Source organism: Nipponia nippon, unplaced genomic scaffold (assembly GCF_047370975.1).
Source record: "Nipponia nippon isolate SJK-2023a ecotype South Korea unplaced genomic scaffold, ASM4737097v1 scaffold_10, whole genome shotgun sequence".
In the NCBI taxonomy this organism is placed as follows: domain Eukaryota; kingdom Metazoa; phylum Chordata; class Aves; order Pelecaniformes; family Threskiornithidae; genus Nipponia; species Nipponia nippon.
In genome coordinates this window covers 26,925,461-26,941,876 of record NW_028262291.1, presented here as the reverse complement: position 1 = coordinate 26,941,876, position 16,416 = coordinate 26,925,461, and the positions used below count along the sequence as shown (strand labels likewise).

The following is a 16,416-nucleotide window of genomic DNA, read 5'->3' as shown; positions in this document are numbered from 1 at the left end:
AACATGAGCCATCAATGTGCCCTTGCAGCTAAAAAGGCTAACAGTATCCTGGGCTGCATTGGGAGGAATGTTGCCAGCAGTTTGAGGGAGGTGATCCTTCCCTTCTGCTCGGCACTGGTGCGGCCACACGTGGAGTACTCTGTCCAGTTCTGGGCTCCTCAGTGCAAGAGAGACATGAACATACTGGAGAGAGTCCAGCAAAGAGCCACAAAGATGATGAAGGAGCTGGAGCATCTCTCCTATGAGGAAAGACTGAGAGCGTTGGGGACTATTTGGCCTAGAGAAGAGAAAGCTCAGGGGAATCTTATCAATGTATATAAATACTTGAAGGGGGGTACCAGAGCGGGGGTGAGGTAAGAGAGAGCGCAGCGTACTTGCTGGATGTCAGTAAGAAACGCCTGATAACAAATGGCTTAATAAGGTAACTGCTTTAATAAGGCAGACTAAGAAGAGAAATACGGACAGTGAGTAAATCTTATGTGCCTCCAGGTGCTGGACACCCCGTGCCTGTGCAGCACCAGACGGAGCCTGGATGGATTTTTCCCTGGTACACTGTGCAGAGCAGAGCAGATCCTGTCTGTGGAGAGAAGCTGTCCCTTCTGGTCATTCGAGCTGTTATATAATTCACTCACAAGAAGACAACTGTATTCCTAAAGGATGTCCTCATGGGAAATTCTTGCTGCACTTTTAGATAAAGGCAAGACCACACAGGTGGTGTAATCACCAGTACCAAGGGGGAACTACTTGCAGACTCTTCTGTTACAATTAGCTGGCTGAGTTTAACTTGCAGGTGGCTCTGCTTAAGCAGGGGGTTGGACAAGATGACCTCGAGAGGTCCCTTCCAGCCTCACCCATTCTGTGATTCATTGCAGTGTTGTGATGTTTGTTTTCTCAAGGCAGGATGCTCTTCTGATGGCATTGTACAGTTTTCCCTGTAGTTGAGACTGGATTCCAAAAAGATGGAGTTGTACCAAAACAATACTGAGACTACTCATCCCATGAGCGTGCAGGTCACTAGAGTTTAGGCTGTGTATGAGATGCAGGATGGAAAGCAGTAGACCTGAGAAAGGGTTAAATGAGTTATGAAGACAGAGGGAGCACAGAACTACTAGTTGAAATGCCTGAGGCATGTAATTGTTGAAGGTCTGAATGTATAACAGAATTCTGATTATTCGTTGGCAATTTTTGCAATTATGGTTAGCTCTTGTTGAAATAATGTTTGATAAATACATTATCCTGTAATAGGACTTGATTTTCCTATGCTTTCATCATCAATTGTAATAACTGTAAAGGAATTTTTATGCTGGGTTAGACCTATTGGCTATGGCCAAGTGAATTTTCCAAGAGCTAGTGACAGCTTTGCAAAAAGTAGGCAACTGGTAGCTAAGCAGTACAGCATTTCTACAGGGATGATGTGATCTTGTTCAGGTAAGTAGAATGATTGAAATTAATTTTTTAAATGAGGGTGTCTCATTAGTTTACTTGAAGACATAATTGCAGTGTTTTCTGTATTTTTACTTGAGAAAGTTGTTTGTTCTTTGAGGGAGTTTGAATTCTCAGGTTAAGTGCCTGTGAGTTTATGCTGAATTGTTGAAATTAACTTTCTGTGCCACAATGTGGCTGTGGCACAATGTAGTAAAGATTTTCAGGTATTGTCAAGTCATGCCATGTTGGTTAAGTCATCCGTATGATATTTTGAATGTGTTTTGCTACAGATTGTTTAGGAAAATAAATGAGTAATCTTGATGGCTTTTTGTTTTTATAGATTTATGTGACTAATTTTTTATGTTTCTAAAAATCTGAGCTAGTAGATGGAGATATGGTTTAGTGTCCCATCAGAAAGGTTAACCAAGGTATCAATTACATGGTTATTTTTGAAAATAAATGTGAAAAATAGTAAGCAGAATTGTATCTTGTTAATTTCAGAGTGCTATCTCAAAAGTGCATACAGATTCTGAACAGACTTCCTCTGACTTTCTTAATGCTTATATAGCTAATGTAAACACGGAAACACTTTTTCACAGTCTTTAAGTGTTTATTTAACTATATTTTCTCATGACACTGATGTGAAATGTTGCAATATGCTCACGCTGTGTTAGACAGCAAAGGTGTGTCGTGGGAGTTCATGAAGATTATTGTTTTCTGCTGAGAAGTTTGTAAACAGTGGATGTAATTCAGTGGCACCTGCAAGTCAAACATATTTAGCTAGTACAGTTTTTCGTTTATTGAGGGGGTTTCCATTGGTCTGACTTCTAGGACAGTAAAGAACTGCTTGTATACTTAATTTTTCTCTGTGCCATGTCTGTTATTCAAGTGCTCCTCAAAGTCATAAACAGAGAATCTTTAGACCAATAACATTTGTTAGTGGCTTTTCTCCTGAAGTCTCTTACAAATGTGTAGTATTGTTGTTGCTTAAACTTCTTACCTTTCCTGGCAGAAGCAACCACAAGGAGATTGAGTATTTCTTTGTCTGGCTTAGACATACCTTATCAAAAGAAGTGATAGCTTTAACTGTGTTTTTTGAAATCATAAGTGCTTTGGAATGGAAGCATGTGGAATGCTCCTTTGGACAGTTCTTTTCTTGACTGTTGCTTGAAAATGTTGCATCCATGTGGTGTTCATTAACTTCCATCACCTGGTATTGAAGGGTAGCTAGAGCTCAGAGCCCTTAGATTATGGCATTTTTTAATTTATATGTTAGGTCAATGTGATTATAGAGAAAAAAGTGCTGCGAACTGTGGATTTCCATCTGAGAATTCGTCAGCTGTGTTTGGATGTGCTGTGTGGAGACTTCCTGTTATTTTGAAGGCGGATAATCCCAGGTGTGCACAGTTAGTATGTACTAACATTAAAAAAAAAAACACCAAAATACAGCGTGACAGTATTTAAGAATAATCAACGTAAATACTTTTTGTGGTGTATTAGTAGCACATATATCAGTGTGAAAGTTTCTGCTGGAATGTGGTAAACCAAAATGGAATATTGTCTTTTGAACTGTGATATCTGGTGGCATTTGTACTATTGCAAGGGCCTGTCTTCCCTCAGTTGCACTTACTACATATGAATGATTGGTGACAGCTACTCGGTCAGCATGTGTAGTGTGTGGAGAAAAGATATTTGGAAGGAAGAGTCACCAGTTCTTGAGGATGCAGTTTGAGCATCAACAAAGCATTTTGTCTCTCAGCTATCTTTTATCTTGCCGTTTTTCAGCTTTAGACTTTCTGTTTCCTGATGGAGATGTATGAAGTGTAGTGACAAGTTTGTCCTTCTTTATCCAGTAGGCTCTAATGAGTTCAATGATGGACAGCGCTGATGTCAAACTGTATCTCTGTAAAACTATGCGTATAGTGAAAGCTACTACAAAATATGCTTTTATATCAGGCTTAAGATTACATTTCAGTGTTTTTTTTTAACATTGTCTCAATGTTTGGTTTTTCTTTCGTGCTTCCTGGAGTTCTTCCATATACTGCCTTTTCCTTTCCTACTGTCCTTTACTGGGATTAGGATTAAGCAGAACCCCCAATTTCATGGTTCCATATCCCTTGGTGTTTGAGTACTGCATTGTCGTCTTTGCATGGTGTCTGTCAGCACCTCTTGACTGCTGTGGGGAAGGGTGATCTATGGCTAAGTGAAGCTGTTGTTATGAAGGAAAACAGAAGTGATGCTTGGTATAATTTATGAAGTTCTTTGCTGTATGAAAACTAGCTTTTACGTATAGTATAGGTTATATATATCCATATTATACATATATAGATATACATATTTACAAAACTATAAAATTATACTAGATTGTATCTAATACTGGTCACATAGGGTAGCTTGTACCACAGTCATTGGACAGTGTAGGGAAACCTGAATTACTACCAATATATACTTGTTTTGGGAATGAATGAGGAACTCTGTTGTGGAGCCTTTAACCCACAGTAAATTCATTACAGTGGGTCTGTTTGCTTTCTTTCATACATTATAGACTGAAAGAGAGAAAAAGATGAAACTCAGCTTGGTTAAACTCAACATGTAGCTTTAAAAATGATATTTGCTTTTTATCCCTAAGTAGGGAAGACATATGTATAATTTTCTAAAAATTTCCTTCATAAATTAAGCATCAGAGGAATAAAGGAGGAATGCAAGATTGCCTAGTGGATAGTAGAAGTGGGAGATAGGAAAGTAACAGAACCACTTCAGGAGGAACCTTCATGCATACATTTAGCAGTGGTCTCTTCTTAATATCATGCTGTTTTAGTCTGTTTGTGGTGAAGCACACTCAAGGAAAAGATGTGTCAAAGATTATTCAAATTTATGAGCAACTTAAAAGACCTGAAACCTCTCTGAAATGAAATGTACCATAGTATTAGTACATCTTTTTCCCTAACATTTAGGCTCTATGTGTTTTGGTGTGTAGTATCGAGGAGTACTTCAAAGACATTTTCTGGTGTACTGAAATATATATAATTGTATATTTTTCTGTGTAATATTCATGCTAATGGAATTATATTCAATACAAATTTTCAGCTTCCTTCACTATTAGGCACCGTCAGCCACCTAACAGACAAATTTCAAAAAGGTCTTTCAGATTTTTCTTATTGAAAATCCCTGACCACTTCTTTGATCTTAATTGCTAGAATCTCAGCTTTGATAGTCTTCTTGACCTTTGTTTGAAGATCTACCTTTGATTAGCCTGTGTCTGATAAACATGAAGCTGCAGCGCTGTCTTGCCTCAAGGGAAGCAATGTTGTGTCCTCCTTTTTTCTCAGTTTCCTGGATGCTGAACGCTGCTTGCATCTGTTCATAGCCTTCCCATGGAGCAGCAGGGGCAGCAGTATGAAATTGATACCATCTTTGAAAGCTGCACAGCTGCTGGTATGGTTCTGAATCACTGCGGTGAAGTTGACCAGACTCTTGTTAATGTCACCTTACTGTTATTTGACCAATCAGTTAATAAAAGTAGAGTCACTCAAGGTGTTTGACGATAGACTTTGGAATAAAATGTTATGATTTTTATTTGATTCTTGTTTGAAAAACTTAAAATGAAAGATGAAATGATGTATGAATTCCTAGTATAATTTCCATAGCAATATCAAACTGTGTGCTTGCTGTGGGCAGGTTTGAAGAACTTACCTTTTTAAGAAGGAAGGAAAAAAAGAAAGAGGAAGGAACAGGGTAGGCATCTAAGGCACAATAGAAGATGCCGTTTCTTTCTTTTAATCTGCTACTACATTAATTGTTTCGATACATACATAAAGGATTCTTAGTAGTTCTGTCGGTATTGGTATTTCTCTTGCGTGTTCACTTCTCTTTCAATATAAATTTCTCTGATGCTAAAAGACTGAGTAATGGTATTTGTAGGGGTAGCTGGTATTTGTAGTGGGTAGTAAGGTGTATATTTTTTAATTTTTTAAAAACTTTATTTCCTTTATATCTGAAGTACGATAGGCTGAATTAAATCCCACAGTTTAAAATAATCTCTCATACTTAATAGCAAGGACCTCTAGCTTTTTTGTATAAACATGAAATAGAAATAAATAGATTTTTTTTTTGCTTACGGCTATGTTCCTTTTTGTTGTGTTTTCAACATCACAATTGTTTATCATTGACATGCATGGTACTGTCTGTCTGCTTCTGTGAAGCTTGCTGATTTAGATCTTTTTTTTGCTGGGACTGTCAAACGTTGTATTCATAGCCTTGTCTTTTGATAGGATAGGCTTTCTCTTTTGAACTAATTACTGTAACCCATAACAATTAATCATGAAGCTGTACTGCACAAACAATTTCCTTCCTCATATTCAAACACAGGTTCGTTTCTTATTGAGTTTCTTGACCTTATTTCAAGAGAACAGGTCTTGCCAGCATTTCAGCCTTTATTTCTCCTTCATATTGTCTGTATTCTCACTTAACAACTTTCTTAATTGGGCTTTCCTGACAGCTTTTTTTCAGTCTTTTCTTTCAGTAGCCTGTGTCTAGAGAGAGTGTTCTCTCTGTGTGATTTCCTTGCCTCTAAATTTCCTCATTCTTTTGGTTAAATTTCTAAAGATGGTTACTACTGTCCCCTTTTCGTAGTTTTGTGTACTCTTCCAGACTTTATCTGCACTTAGTTTTTGTTTCCTCAGGCTGGTTTGATATCAAATCCCTTTTGGCTGCATCAACACTAATGAAGTGGACCATTGTCTGGTATTGAGGACAGCTGGCATGGATTGAGATTTGTCCTTTCTGTTAATCTCTCAGCCTTCAAAACAGGTAGCTGCATGTGCAGTACCATTTGGAAGTTTTCCTGGCCATGTGATAACCCTCAGACTGTTCCCAGAGGTTGGAAGAGTGCAGTTGGCCGTTATCAAAAGTGTTTGAGGGCTTGTTCTAACAGGATGATTTGCATTTCGGTGTCTGGGAAAGTTTCAGGCATTAGTATATTGATGTAACCTTTTAGGTTAACTTTTGTAAAGCCAATAGTCAAGCTTGTTACCAACTAGAGGTTAACTCATTTATATCTATGATCTGCTTCCTGAAAGGCCTATCCTGTGAATAATTAATATTAAATCTTGTGCTTTGAATGATTCTGTTAGCTGTCTAGAAAAAAACCCCAAACAACCAACCAAAACAAAAGAACAAAAAGAAACAAACAGCCTCTCAACAGTCCCTCCAAACCCTCATCCACTTAAATTTTCTTGTTTGGTAATTTATAGGAGATCTATCCTTTCCTTCTCACTGTAATTTCTCATTTTAATGTTACATGGAGTGTTTGGCTTCTGTTGTATTCTGGATCTCAGAACAAGTATACAAACCTTAGATATTCAAGACAGGATTTCCTGCTCCATCATCTGTATCTGTCCTTCCTGAGCCAAGTATGCCTTCTAACTTTATGTAGTATCCCACTAAATGTGTTGTGTCAGTTGAGTCATATTTTTGTTTACTTTCTGAGATTTCCAGCTACTATTGTTTTATTCCCCTTAGTTTTTGTATTAGTTTACAGAGATCAAGGAAGCTCTGAAGATAGTCTACTGTTTGCCACCTTTTCCTCCCTATGACCCTTGAACTAACCATGCTCGCCACTCATCACTTTGGAACCATGATCTAGATTACCATTTGTAAGTCTTGTTATTTTATTCAAGAGGATGGTCTTTGCCTTTAATTTGCTCACTGGTGACATGAATGACATCAGATTTTTAGCTTGCCAGGCTGGGAAGCACAGATGGCACTTCACATGGCTGAGAAGAGTGGGACTCTGGGGAAAAGAAGCATAACATATGTTTTCCTGGATTTGAGAGAGCTAAGAGAGGCTTGCAGTGTTTTCCCAAATTTTCCCCAAATTTGCACTATGCATTCAAGTGTGTAATGTATTAGCAATGTCACTGTAGCATACATGAAACTTTGTAAAGTGAAAAATGTAGGGCTGGGGGCACTGAACAACAGTGACCTGTCTTCTGGGAATATTGGGATGTGTCAGCTAGGTTAATGTGTTTTTTAAATAAAAAGGGAAAATGAGTCAAGTAGTTGGGCCAATGTGTCTTGAAGGAGGGGAGCAGGAAAGAACTTGAGAACTGCACAGTGTCACATTGGTTTATTACATTCTGGGTGACCTACCTCCTAGCAAGCAAATAGGTTAAAAATGTGTTTATATTTGGGATGCTATTTAATAACTCAATTCTTAGTTTGGCCCTTTAATATGTACATGAAAGAAATCAGTGGATTATGTACTCTCCTGTGTACTGTATCCGTTTTGTAGACTGTTCTTGATTTATGCCTTGAAAATCCATTATGTGTGAAAATTTCAATATCATGAAGAGACTTTATACCTTCTAGCAACTGTTTTATATTTTCTTCTGGTAAGGATAAGCACTTAATGATACTGAATTTTGCTCCTAATTATTATTTGTGCCATTAAAAATGGTGTACTCTTACAACAAGGTCAAAGTGGCAAAGTCCTATCTGATAAGGGAAAACAAGTGTGAGGAAATCTCTGTCTATTAGGCTGCTTTTGAGGAATTTTGAGGAATAATGCTTCCAAATCTGTATCTTGTTTGATTAAAGTAGAATTTCATTGAACAATTGTATGTCCGTCTCAAACCTGTGGTAGTCAAAGCTTGTTTGAAGGGGAACCTTCTCTACAGAATCGAACCGCAGAAAGAATCCCATGTAAACAGCTAATTCCTGAGAGCCTTTCTTCTGTGTGAAGTAGAAGTTAGATGATTTGGCTTTGATCCTTGCATGTTGTGGATTTGAGTATATTCCAGCTTTTCTTTAGCTCTTAGCAGTAAGGAATCTTAAACTGAAAAAAAAAAAAAAGTTTAAAAAAAATATATCTATAAAATATGTATAATAGATATAGATAATCTTATATATGTATCTTTTTTTAATACATGTATTAAAAAGATAATCTTTTCCTCTGTTCTCCTGGGATGCTCTTTCTTTCCATATTTGTTTAAGGGAACTTGCTTAGTATCAGCAACTAACAATGATACCAGACAGATGGGTTGATGTGTATCAGTTTTTCAGCTAAATAACTGTTTCTCTATTAGAAAACCACATCCTCTCTGTCTTAAAACTGGAAAACACATTCTGAGCTTCACTTGGCTTACAGAAGGAATAATTTTTCATTTGTTTTTCTTTACCAAACATGAAAAAATGTTCAGTGTAACATTTTAGCTGATTTTTTTTTTTGTTTTAAGTGGTTTTGTTGTTTAAATGGATTCTTTTCTTGTAATATTTTCCATAACATAGGTTCACTCACTTCTCTGCCAGCTACTTGAAACCGTAGAGCCAGCACTGAAATAAGCAAGCAACTTCACTAAAAAGCTGGTCTGTGTGCTTCTGAAATTGTTTATTCTAGAGAAAGCAGGATTATCACACTTAGTAGTAGAGGATGACTTATGTGTTTGGAGTAATAGAAAATTATTTAAGTTTAATTAAAAAAAAAAATAAATTGCAAATTCACATGAGTGCTGACAAGAACTCCTGGTATCACTAGACTGGTAATCAGAGGTAGATTGTTGTATGATCCTGATCGTGATCTGTTTCCTTCTCAGATGATGTGGCTTTGTGAGAGTAACGTGATTCTAAGACACACCAGCTGGTTTCTAGCTCTTAAAAAAGATCATTAGGACTAGCCAATAAAGCATTGGTTGATTTGCATTTAGGATGGTATATAGCTCTGATCACAGTCACGCTTAGAAAAGATCGAGTCATTTGGAGAAGAAAGAACTGTTAGTGTGATTATGCTGAAGTTGAACTTGCCTTCTTGAAGGAGAATGAAAGAATTTGGCAAGTAAAGCCTAGGAAGAAATAAGAATAGTCTTTATTGGGAGTGAGGGTGTATATGGGAGAGAAACAACTAAAAATAAATATATTTCAGGGATAAACTTAATCACAAATCTTGTTTCAAAATCAAAGAGTGAGGTCTAGTCTTACAAAATCAGTAATGGGGAGAAAGAAACTCAGTAGTTCAAGATGATGTTTTATATGGTTATGTAAAAAGACTGTGTAAGATGATAAGGTTGATCCTGGAGTCAGAAATTAAAAATGAGCATATGAGATTTCTTGGTATTGGAATAACAGAAATCTCTGAGAAATAGGATAAAGCAGCCAAGAAAATATTTGATTGTTATTTGTCATAAAGTTTCCGATTTTACAGATTCTGTTCTTCAGGGCTACCACCGGTACCCTGTAGACATCAGAAGGGAATATTTATTTTTTTATTTTTCTCTTCTTGATGCATAATTTATCATCTGCTGAAGCAGAGGCAATTTGCCATTGACTAAAGGTGGGATTTTGACTGAGGTGTCTGATTCTTCCTGTGGTATTGGGAAAGTAGTCCAGGCCTGGCATATGGGTCTAGAGTCTGTGTTCAAAGTTAAATCAGTTTGCCCCAGTCAAATGGGGAAGGGAGCGGGGAAGTGTTTCCTCTCTTCTCTCCCCTGCCCCACTCCTCTGTATCCCTGAGGTGATGTAGGTATTTTCATCTAGCAGTTCTGTAGTTGCAGGCACTTACAGTGTGGCTGACATCCTTGAATTCTGTTCTCTAGCTGTTGTGCATTCAAGTTTTGCGTCTTTTCAAAATTCAACTTAAATTACATGAAAAGTGTGGATGAAATGTTTTGGACTTTGTTTTGAATGGGTTCTTGTAATGCAGGAGGCTGGATTAAACACTCCAGGCATTTTTGAACCCTTTATAAGGAAATATTTTTTATAAGTAGATTAATTTTTCTAAAAATAAAAGGTTGTGACTAGTTCATGTTCACCCAGCAATTCAAAGTCAGAACTGGGCATATAACTAAAATTTCCTATCTGCAAGGTCACTTCATGACCTTTATCTCTAAAAAGATCTCTGCAAGAGGGGCAGACTCATCTGGAAGGTACCACTGCCTAATTAATCTAGTGACATTTGTAAATGCTGTTGAGGTGATTGAACAACAAATGCAAAGATTTTTTTAAATAGTTGTAGTTTTTGCATTATAAATAGAATTCTATTTTCAGGGGTATATTAGCAATATTATGCTGGAAAATTGTAAGCTTTTTGGTAGTTTAAAGGTTTTGAATGACGCAGAGTAGGTTGACTGTTTTTTTTCCACAGATCCATAAAAAGATCCTGGAATAGACAGTCACTTTGCAGAAGTTGTGATGATCTTGAAACAAAGGGCTTTATTTCTTTCCTCATAGTGATAGATTTATGGATGGAAGAAAAAATTGCTGGTTGTCTGTATCTTGATTTCAGTACAGCATTTGTTACTTCTTTGTGAGTTACTCTGAGCAGACTATGGGCTACAAGAAAATATTCTAAAACCAGTGTATAGTTGGTTGCAAAACAATACTTGGAAATCAGATTAAAACTTCATTGTCATACAGGTGGAATCTTTTAAGTAGAGCTACAAATTACTTGACCAGGCTAGACTGGACTGTTTTATATTAAACCAACTCAACATATTTCACTGGTTTGTCATATTTTTTTTTTTTTCTAATTATTCACATTGTGGACAAATTATTCCTGGAGCAGAGGTATAAACTACATTGGAACTTTGGTTTTTTTCCCCTTCTACTTTGTCAACAACTGTTAACTAGCTACTTCACTTCGATGGTATGTTAGTGTGGAAAAAAAAACAAACCCAAATATTCGTGCTTTCTTTTTATTGTTCTCTGTGTTTTTAAATATTTTAGGATACCACAGTTCAAAATTTTGGGGGGCTTTTTGTAGGGCATGGTGAATTGCCCAGCCTGATAGGACTCTGGCCTTTTGGTACTGCCTGTAATTCTGTTGCTTACAGATAAATCAACTTGTAAATTTAGTAATAGTTCTTTTCATTACATGAAATTTAAACATTTCCACTTCATGTTTACTATGAGCCAATCTGTCTGAATCTATTTTTCCATACATATGGCTCACATAATATGCTACCTTCTGTCTGGTATTGGGGTTGCAAGTATGGACTTGTAAGAAGATACAGCATAATGCTTCACATAAAATTAAAAGTAACCATCATTCTAGATTGTGCTCTAATGGGTTCACCATAGGGCTAGCTTTTGGGACAGGTGGGTTCCATATTCAGTTTTGCTTGGCTTCCTGACCCACCTTCAGCTGATAGTTTCGTCTCTCCATTTTTGTGAAACAGGTAGTGTAACTGATTTGATGAGAGGTACAATAAAAGAACTAGTTTGGTTTTTCTGGAAAGCTAAACCCCTAATGTTACTTTTTATACATGGGGTAACAGTGTTGTATTTTTTTGGTTGGATTTCTAAGATCCTTTATCACAGGAAAAGCTGCATCCTTTTTATTGAGTGCCACCTTAGTTGAACTATACCCGAACTATCAGTCTCAAATGGAAATGAAAATAGGCTATCTCACTCTTTCCCCCAGGCATTCAATTTTTGGAATTTCATGGGCTCTGATGTTGTAGGTGCTGATTATTTTAAATAATTTATTACATGAAAAAGAAAATAACAGAATTCAGTCTTTTTAAAATTTTTATCACTGTAGCTGCTTTTGAGAGTTTTAGAGTTGCCAGTTCACCTTGTTCATTTAACAGTACAGCTGCTGAAGCTTCTCTTTGAAATATAAAATCACGTAATTTTCATTCAAAAATAAGACTAATTTGGCAGAATTCTCATTGCAGTAAAAGACAGTTATCTGAAGCATTTATCATTTTCTTTTCACTCCTATTCCTGGTACTATTGTTGATTTAATTGGTTTCTTATTTATTTTCCTTACCCAGTTTTATCCCTTTCCTTAAAGTCAGGTTTACAAATTAGCTTTTTCAACGTCCAGTTTATTGCTGTTTCAGACTCTGATATGTGCAGCTTTTGATTGCTTTTCTGTTAAATGGCCAAGAATCAACACTTAGTTCAGTAGTATACAACCATTCTGAATTAGTGAGACCACTGTTATAAAATGATGTAGTAACTCCATGCCTTGATAACCCAAAAGTAAGATTTTGTTTAAAACAATCTGCTATGTTATATATGGTCCACTATGTATGTTATGTTATGTACAAAAATAAACAAGTGGTACAAACCAACCTAATTTGCGTACATCTGTTCTAAAGGTAGAGCCTATTCTTTTCCATATGGCAACTATTTCAGTTTGAGGGGTTTACTATTTTAATTTTTGGCATCTGGTTTTAGGATCTTGATCCTATAATTTTTCTCAGAGTGTGTGGTTTTTTTTTTTTTCTCTAAAGCCTGGCTATATATATCCCAAGAATGAATCTGCTGCTTTTTTTCCCCCTCGCTTTCTTAATTTGTTTTCACAGATGCCTTGAGGGTCTATACTTAACCTTTGTTGCATTTTTTTGGCAATGAAGCAGACCATTTCTATTTTTTTTGGACTTCCGTATAAATAGAGGTTGTTCATACATATAAATTTCTGTTTTCATAAGAGTTTTGCTACAAGTCATCACAAATCACATACAATTCTGAGCAATATTTTTAATAAGAATGTTTGCATGCAACTCTTGAATGCTGCATATAATAGTCAAAGGATGAAAACATGGATAAAGATAAAAAAGGATAAAACCTAATGATTTTCTTTTCCTCTTCTACTTTCAGAGAATTGCCTAGGCTTCAAAATGAAAGTGAGGAAGAAGAGTCTCCAAAAGTATTAAGTTGAGCAATAATTATTGCTGGTAAGTAAGTACTTCTCTTCCTCTGTGATGTTGCCTCGACTGGGACAAAAACTAGATGTAAAGAAACTAGATGAAGACCTGTGCTACTTAAACAGCAAATGAAAACTGTCCTTCTGTTGATATATCCTTGTCAGCTGGAAAAGGCAAACTTTTAAAAGAGAGGTCAGGTCCTTTGCTTTTATGTCAGGTCACTGACAAAATTGGGTCAATCAGACACCCGTTTCACCTTTCTTCTTTCCTTACACCCATTTTTCTTTCTTCTCTTTGCCTCTCACCTCTAAAAAGAGAAATTCTTTGATAGATTCATTATGTATCCTCTGTCTTATGTACAAAGCACTTATTCTTTGGCACTATTTTTGGGCCCTTTCATCTGTATTGAAGATATTACATGTATTTCTCAGAGATAAGAAGTACTTCTACAGAAGTTGGGCACAGGCCCTATTCCATGAAGTTTCTCTGAGAGTTATAAGTAACTAAGCCATTGTGGCTGGAAACTATTGTGTGTTCTGGGATGTCCTAGATCCAGTGCTAGGTTTTCTTAAATGGTGATGAGTATTAAAAACTTAATACTACAGATTCTTATGTTTTTGAAGGTCTATGCAAGTACCATAATACTCACTTAAATAAATAAATATATCCTAAAAGATAAATCTTAGAAGAATAGTAACTCTTCTTTTTGAGAAGTTGATTAAAGAATGAACTTCACTGAAACATGAATTCAGGTGTGATCTTGGAAACTAAGCATGTTATGACATTATTATTTTTTGATGCAACTGTAGAAAAGACTGTTATGATCAGTATTGTTAATTATGGTAAGGATAAGAAGGTTGTGAAAGTTTCTTGAACTTTCACAATTGAACAAATTAGACTAACAGCTCAAGCAAATCTGTTGCAGATGAGATGCTTTTACTCTGCCCAACTTCAGTAATGGTTGTCAAGCTGAAAACATGTAAAGTAGTCTCAATTATTATGATTTATTTATAGAGTCATAACTCTTTAAGCATTTTGTTAGCTTAAGAATTTAATGAATGACTTAAAAAAAAAAAAAAAGTGGGATTTAAAGTGAAGTTCTGAGGACCTCATGGCCAGGACAGGACAAAGAATATGGCGGTAGCTTTCCAAGCATACAGTTTCTAGTTAGGTTTCTTGAAACTGGGTTAGCTGTTGTAACTGCTTACTGTTGCTGAAAGGGGTTGTTTCCATTTCCCAAACCCTGTTCTCCATATCTGACTCCTGCTGAAATCGGCTAACTGATTTATTGTGCAAACCCACCAAAAAGGTGGATAGTTTTGTTTCTTGGTTTGTGGGTTGAATCAGCCTCAGATAAGCGTTCAGAAAGTGTTAAAGTGGTGCAAAGGAAGAAATGAGACTCTGCAGGGAGGAGCAAAGAGTGTGGGAGAATAACCTGTTGCTTTAGGCAGCAGCCACTCAGTGGATCTGTCCAGCACTTTGTGGTAACGCTGTGTTAAAGTTGCTAGACTGGAAACAGATGATTTGTCTTCAGAGAAGAGCAGATGTGGCTTCTGTGAGAGCTTTAGACTAGAACTGGCTCACCTTGCGAGATCCCTCCCAGCCCTTGCTGTTAGTAGGAGTGGCCTGTCAATACCAAATAGAAACAATGATTCAGAGGGAAAAAAATCTTAGCAGATAACTAGAAAATCTGTAATAGTCATCCCGTCCACCGTCCGCTCCCAACCTCATGTGAAATATATGTGTGCTTCAGGCCCTGGAAGTGAATGAAAAGTACATACGAAGAACTTGCATGGCTTGTCCAAACCTCACTTCTTCTCAGAATTGGCTGGTCCCTTGCACATGATGTTACATGATACAGCAATTCGTCTGTGTCTTAGTCTACGGTTTCATAAATTAAAAAATTTTTTTGGTTTAAGTGTGAGCCTGGATGCATGCATATATGCTTGCTTATGCTTAGTTTTTATACTTCATTTTGTACTGTGTTCACACTACCTTAATTTGTCTGTAAACTGTGGCGATGGTTGCACCTTTTGTAGAGACGCAGTCCTTCCTTTAGCAAGGACAAAGCACAGTGGTTGAGAACTGCATGAAACCTCTTTTTGCCTTTTCTGTTCAATTTGTGCAAGAGGATAATTAAAAGGATTTGTGCAGGTCTATAAACTGCAGTGTCTGGAGCACTAGTTAAGCCAGTGGTTTTGTATGCATTGCTCAACTACTGAGGGAGACTGAGCAGTGAAGGAAAGCTGATTTGAGTTTAATGTTTAGGTAAGATCTAGGTAGTTCTGGCAGGTTGAGGCAAGTAACTAATTAATAGAGCGAAGGCGATACCTTTCCCATATTACTTGATTATGCAATCTCTGGATTGTGTTTGATTCCTGCTTCCTGTCAGATTGCATAACAAACTGAATTCAGAACTATTTTCTGCTATCAGAGTCTGGCTGGGAAAAACTGTATTTAATCCATCTACCTATTTAATATTTTTTTCTTGATGCTTCTCATATGTGAAAACATTCCTATGGTAATCTTTCCCTTTTTTTTCCACGTCATATTTCACACTTGGTCTAATCCATTCCGTCTATGAATTGTGGTTTTGTAGTTTATTAAAAAAGAAAGACCAACTGGGCATTTTTTATTACATTCTAAAATACTTCCTTATCCTTTCTTGGACATACTGTAAGTCAGATTTATCTGTGATAGGCTTTTGAAGATAAACTAATCTCTTCAAAAGGCCTTTATATTTTGAGTTTTAAGGTTTATTTTAGGGGCACCTGAAATCTTGGATAGATATTCTTTATTTCTATGTATCTATGTAATATTTCTATGTATTTCTATGATCTAAATAGATCAACATATGATTCCTGAAGGAAAAGGAAAATATCTTTTCAGAAGGGTGTGTTGCTGATCTAGCCCTGCCCTTTTTATTAGGATCAAAACTGGACCATCCCTCTGTGTTTCTGGAGTGTCTACTATCTTTCTTGCTTACTACTTTCCCCCTCGCCTGAGGATCAACAGAGTCTGTTTTTTGTTCTAACATTCAGCTTCAGTTCACTGTTTTATTCTGGTAGTCATTTAGCTTGGGTTCTTGTTTGAAAGATGGCTTATTGCTTGGCTGGATCTCTGAAATATATTTTTTATTAGAAGTGCGTTCTATGTAAGTCAGTTCTGATGCAGCAGCACAAACAACAGTCTTTTATGTCTTTTTCCCCTCTCAAGAAAAGAGGTTACTAATGTATCCATTGACTTGCATGTTTACTGCAGTGAAAAATGATACCGGAGTCAGTGACTGCAGAGAAGTTGGAAGATTGGATTAGGATTTAACATGAACCAACAAATTAGAATG

At 36.6% G+C, this 16,416-nt stretch overlaps 1 protein-coding gene across 3 annotated transcripts in view; it reads left to right on the top strand.

Annotated features, from left to right (window-relative positions):
• FUT8 (fucosyltransferase 8) overlaps positions 1-16,416 on the top strand; it is a 151,808-nt gene that overhangs the window by 12,709 nt on the left and 122,683 nt on the right. For all 3 annotated transcript variants that reach the window (XR_015701903.1, XR_015701904.1, XM_087746041.1), the window contains exon 2: positions 13,027-13,103. The gene's annotated coding sequence lies outside the window, so the exon portion shown is untranslated. The remainder of the gene's footprint in view (positions 1-13,026; positions 13,104-16,416) is intronic.